We start from the raw sequence: 6,679 nt of genomic DNA on the forward strand, positions 1-6,679 counted from the left end.
AGGTTTTAGCCATGTTTCTGTCAAACAGAGCACATCTAGATTATTATCTGTAATAATATCATTAAAAATAAGCGCTTTTGGGGAAAGGGATCTAATATTCAGCAACCCAAGCTTTATCAATTGTTCATCTGTATTATATCTTTTAGTTATTTGTTGGACATCAATAACATTTTTACTGTTGAATGGTTTTGATGTTTTTTTGTATTTACTAATTCGGGGAACAGACACAGTCTCTATATGATAATATCTAGGTGAAAGAGTCTCTATGTGCTGGGATTTATCTGACTTCGGTAACGTGAGACAGCTAGCAGACGGTCGGTTTAGCCAGTTTGTCTGCTTCCTGACCTGGGCCCTAGTGAGTCAAGGTTTAGCTCTAAGACTATGTGCCAAATTACTAGAGAGAAGAGCGGCACCACCCCAAGAGGGATGGATGCCATCCTTCTTCAACAGGTCAGGTCTGCCCCAAAAACTTTTCCAATTGTCTATGAACCCTATGATATTTTTTCACTGAGACTGCTCTCATCAGAGTTACAAATTATTTACTCTTATCATCCGATTGTTGCTGCATCTCTCTATTAGTTTTACTCGATCTTAGTCAAGTCAAGTCAAGTCAACTTTATTTATATAGCGCTATTAACAATGTAGATTGTTTCAAAGCAGCTTTACAGTGTTAAACAGGAAAATAATGCAGCATAATTTTATTCAGCTGTATAGCCATTCTGGAAAAAACGCTGATGTCATCAGTTCATTTCAGTTATCATACAGTGACAGTGTGGGCTTTAGATCAATAATTCGATCAGTAATTTAGTTTATTAATTAGATTTATTTCGATGTTTAATTGAAAAATTTAGTGTCCCCAACTGAGCACGCCAAGCCAGAGGCAACAGTGGCAAGGAAACCAAAACCCCATCAGGTGACCTAATGGAGAAAAATAAACCTTGGGAGAAACCAGGCTCATTCGGGGTGCCAGTTCTCCTCTGGCCAATTAACAAACAGCGTATTATTATTATTATTATTATTCTGGCAGCTTTACAGCTCAGAGGTCATAATAGATCAGAATGTTCGAGGGACCGGGGGCAACATGCTGGAGACGGGTTTATTGAGGATGATGTTGATTAAATAATTATTAAAGTGCAATATTCGAATGATCGGAGGCAACACGCTGGAGACGGGTTTATTGAGGATGACATATCGATTTAAGTATTATTTAATTGTAATATTTGAACAATCTGAGTCAACACGCCGGAGACGGGTTTATTGAGATGCCGTGTCGATGAGGCAGTTGCAGGGGGAGTCTAATCACGGTCTCTGCAGACACTTCGGGGTCCTGTGTTGGTCTTCTCTGGGCGCAGGTCCACCATCTGAACTGGATACGGCCCGGATCCGGCTGACTGCAGTAAACCTCGGGGTAAAACAGAGAGACTATCATTAGCGTAGATGCCATTCTTCTGATGATGTAACAAGTACATCAGGTGTTATGGGAAGTGTTCCCGGTTCCGGCTGACCTAGTTAATGCAGCCTAACAATCATTTCATTGAAAAAGTGTTTTATGTGTATGCCATAGTAAAGAGATGTGTTTTTAGTCTAGATTTAAACTGACAGAGTGTGTCTGCTTCCCGAACAATGTTAGGAAGACTGTTCCAGAGTTTCGGAGCTAAATAGGAAAAGGATCGACCGCCTGCAGTTGATATGGATATTCTAGGTATTATCAACTGGCCAGAATTTTGAGACCGCAGTAGACGTGATGGAGTATAATATGTTAAGAGCTCGCTCAAGTATTGGGGAGCTAAACCATTTAGTCCTTTGTAAGTAATAAGTAAGATTTTAAAATGTATGCGATGTTTAATAGGCAGCCAGTGCAGTGTTGACAGAACTGGGCTAATATGGTCATACTTCCTGGTTCTAGTAAGAACTCGAGCTGCTGCGTTTTGGACCAGCTGGAGTTTATTTATTAAGCGAGCAGGGCAACCACCCAGTAGAGCATTACAATAATCTAGCCTTGAGGTCATGAATGCATGAACTAACTGTTCAGCATTTTGCATTGAGAGCATGTGCCGTAATTTATATATATTTTTAACATGGTAGAAAGCAGTTTTACAGATGCTAGAAACGTGGCTTTCAAACAAAAGATTGGTATCAAAGAGCACACCCAGGTTCCTCAATGACGACGAGGACTTGACAGAACAGCCATCAAGTGTTAGACAGTATTCTAGGTTACTACTTGTGGAGCTTTTTTGTCCAATAATAAAAAATTAATTTTTTTCTGAATTGAGTTGCAGGAAATTACCAGTCATCCAATGTTTTATATCAGCTATGCATTCCGTTAATCTTGTGAATTGGTAAGTTTCTTCAGGGCGTGAAGAAATATAGAGCTGAGTATCGTCAGCATAACAATGAAAACTAACCCATGCTTCCTAATGATATCTCCCAGTGGTAGCATGTACAGGGTGAAGAGTAGCGGTCCTAGCACTGAGCCTTGTGGTACTCCATACTGAACTTGCGATCGGTGTGACATCTCTTCATTTACTACTACAAACTGATAACGGTCGCATAGGTATGATTTAAACCATGATAAAGCAATTCCACTAATACCTACATTATTTTCGAGTCTATTCAAAAGAATGTTGTGGTCGATAGTATCAAATGCAGCGCTAAGATCGAGTAACACTAATAGAGAGATACAGCCACGATCGGATGATAAGAGTAAATCATTTGTAACTCTGATGAGAGCAGTCTCAGTGCTATGATACGGTCTAAATCCTGACTGGAAATCCTCACAGATACCATTTCTTTCTAAAAAGGAACATAATTGTGAAGACACTGCCTTTTCAAGTATTTTTGACAGAAAGGGTAGATTTGAGATTGGTCTATAATTGACTAATTCTGTAGGATCAAGTTGCGGTTTTTTAATAAGTGGTTTAATAATAGCCAACTTAAAGGTTTTCGGTACATATCCTAATGACAAAGATTAATTAATGATATTAAGAAGAGGATCTATGACCTCTGGTAGCATCTCTTTTAATAGCCTAGTCGGTATAGGGTCGAGCATACATGTTGTCGATTTTGATGATTTAACGAGTTTAGCCAATTCTTCTTCACCTATAGCAGTGAATGAGTGTAATTTTTCCTCAGTGACACTACAATGCTCTGTCTGATGTGATACTGTAGTAGACGGCTGCATGGTTAAACATTTTTTCCTAATATTATCAATCTTACATGTGAAGAAGTTCATAAAGTCATTACTGCTGTGCTGTTTACAATCATCAGAAGTTGAAGCTTTATTTTTGGTTAATTTAGCCACTGTATCGAATAAATACCTTGGGTTGTGTTTGTTTTCTTCCAAGAGAGTTGAGAAATAAGCAGATCTAGCAGTTTTTACGGCCTTTCTGTATGTGATCATGTGCTCTTTCCACGAATTACGAAATACCTCTAATTTTGTTTTCTTCCAGCTGCGCTCCATTTTTCTGGCTGCTGTTTTAAGGGCCCGGGTGTGCTCGTTGTACCACGGCGTTGGACTATTTTCTTTAATCTTCTTTAAGCGCAGAGGAGCAACTGTGTTTAAAGTACTGGAAAAGAGAGAGTCAATAGTTTCTGTTGCAACATCGAGATCTTCTATACTATCTGGGATGCTGAGCAGATGATACTGATGAGGAAGATTATTTAAAAAGCAATCTTTAGTAGCGGCAGTGATTGTCCTGCCATTTTTGAAGCGAGGGGGCGGCTTTGCAACCTTAGCTAAATTAAGTATACATGATACTAAGTAATGATCTGAGATATCATCGCTCTGCTGCAGAATTTCAACGGTATCAACATTTATTCCATGTGATAATATTAGGTCTAAAGTATGATTATGGCGATGAGTGGCTCCTGACACGTGTTGCCTAACTCCAATAGAGTTTAGTGTGTCTTTAAATGCTAATCCCAATACGTCTTTTCCGTTGTCTACATGGATATTAAAATCACCAACAATTAGTACTTTATCTACGGCCAGTACTAACTCTGATAGAAAATCAGCAAATTCTTTGATAAAGTCTGTATTATGCCCTGGTGGCCTGTATACAGTAGCTAACACAAATGTTGAAGGGGTTTTATCATGTACACTACATAGCGTTACATAAAGCACCAAAACTTCGAAGGAATTATATTTGAAACTAGACTTCTGAGTAATACTGAAGATATTATTATAAATTAGAGAATAAGATTAAGATTAGCTTTAGCCGATCTTAGCGCTGCATTCGATACTATCGACCACAACATTCTTTTGAAAAGACTCGAAAATTATGTAGGCATTAGTGGAATTGCATTGGCATGGTTTAAATCATACCTACACAGTAAATTTTGCAGTGTTAAATTAACTCTATAAGAGTTAAATTTAACACTGGGTCCGAGTGTATTTGGTCCCACTCAGAATTGGTGATAAAATGACTCTTGTGATAGTGTTACATTTTCAGAGTAAAACTAACTCTATTTTGAGTAAAATTTTAACACTGCTCAACACTGCATAGTGTTACCACCGTTTAACACTGAGGGGAAATTAACTCTTATTAGTGTTAATATATCACTAGTGTAGAGTTTATTTACATATTTTATTAGTGTTAATATTTCACTAGTGTAGAGTTTGACATCTTTAATAGTGAAAAATCTCACTCAAAAACGCATTTGGTGTTGCAACAGCTTACTAAGTGTAAGTATTTATCTTTGTGGCTCAAGTACAGTAAAGCAATTAGCCTACTCATCTACAATGTCAAATGAACTCTTAAAACAAGTTTTTAAAACAAAGAAAACTGCTCGGGTTATGTATATAACCCTTGTTCCCTGAGAAGGGGAACGAGCACTGCATCGGAACGACGCTTTGGGGATGCTCCCTTAGCATCAGCGAATCTGAAACCAGAATGCCAACTAGGCCAATCCGATTGGCGTGCGTGATGACGTCATTGTGACGGCATACCCGGAAGTATAAAAGGGGAGCTGGAACGTAATGGCGGTAGTAATTGCTCTGAAGCATGCGCTCCAGGCGCGCCGAGGTGTGGCGTCGGGATGCAGTGCTCGTTCCCCTTCTCAGGGAACAAGGGTTATATACATAACCCGAGCAGTTCCCTTTCGAGGGAACTCGCACTGCATCGGAACGACGCTTTGGGGAACGAGTACCCACTAGGCCACACCGAAGGGTAGCACCTGCCCTAGTGTGAAGCCGGAGACCGGGCACAGCTAGGACTGGAGCACCCTAGCACCAGGCGTCGTAGGGAGATACAGGCTATAGAACCTGATAAAAGTGTGTGGGGTAGCCCACCCAGCCGCCTCGCAGATATCCTGCAAGGGGACCCCAGAAAGAAGGGCCACCGAAGAGGCCATGCCTCTGGTGGAATGAGCCCTCACGGCCACAGGTGAAGGCAAACTGCACACCTGGTAGGCCATGGTAATCGCCTGGACAATCCAATTACTGATTGTCTGAGTAGACGCAGGCAATCCCTTCTTAGGTGAGCCAAAACACACCAACAGTTGTTGCGATCTCCTCCACTGTGCAGACTTCACCAGATAAACTCTAAGGGCCCTAACCGGGCAGAGTAGGTGAAGCCTCCCCTCTTCCGCCGTCACGTGAGGCGGAGGATGGAATGCCTGCAGGACCAATGACCTGACCACCCTTGAAGGCACCTTAGGCACGTAGCCCGGCCTAGGGTGTAAGATGGCTTTTACTCCTCCCGGGGCAAACTCCAGGCAGGTCGGCGTTACCGCCAAGGCCTGGAGATCTCCCACTCTCCTAAGAGAGGTAATGGCAAGGAGAAAAGCCACCTTAAGGGTCAGGTCCTTTGGTCCAGCCGACTCCAATGGTTCGAAGGGGGCCTCAGCCAATCCTTCAAGAACCACTGCCAGGTCCCAGGTTGGAACTCTGGAATGAGCCGCAGGCCTCATCCTCAGAGCCCCACGGAGGAATTGTACAACCAGATGGTGCCTACCCAGAGGCCCATCACCCATAGGAGCGTGGAAAGCCGCAATGGCAGCCACGTACACCTTGAGTGTGGACGGGGTAAGCCCTGCAAAGAAGCGATCTTGGAGGAACTCCAGCACTGAAGCCACTGGGCAGTTAACTGGGTCCACCTCACGCTCCCTGCACCAAGTGGAAAATACATTCCACTTGAGGCTGTACAGTCTCCTCGTAGACGGAGCCCTGGAACTGAGAAAGGTCTCTATCACCTCCGCCGATAGGCCAGCCTCTAGGTACCTGGTCCCCTCAGGGGCCAGACCCACAGGTTCCGGGCGGGGGTAAAATATCGTACCCGCCGCCTGAGATAGGAGATCCCTCCTCAGAGGAATCTCCCACGGCTGACCTGTTAGCAGAGCTATGATATCCGAGAACCAAACTCGAGTCGGCCAACGGGGTGATACCAGAAGTAGACTGACCCCCTGTCGCCTGACCCTCTCCAGGACTCCCGGAAGCAGAGCAATCGGGGGAAATGCGCACAGACACAGCCTCGGCTACCTCTGAACCATGGCATCCAACCCCAGCGAGGCTGGATGCGTGAGGAAAAACCACAGTGGGTAGTGGGACGTCTCTCGAGACGCAAATAATCCACTTCCACTGGGCCGAACCTCTTGCATATGGCCTCCACCACCTCTGGGTGGAGTCGCCACTCCCCGGGCCTCAGCCCCTGCCTCAGCAGGATGTCTGCTCCCTGATTTT

The sequence above is a fragment of the Gobio gobio genome (assembly GCF_949357685.1).
Source record: "Gobio gobio genome assembly, chromosome: 19".
NCBI classification, from domain to species: domain Eukaryota; kingdom Metazoa; phylum Chordata; class Actinopteri; order Cypriniformes; family Gobionidae; genus Gobio; species Gobio gobio.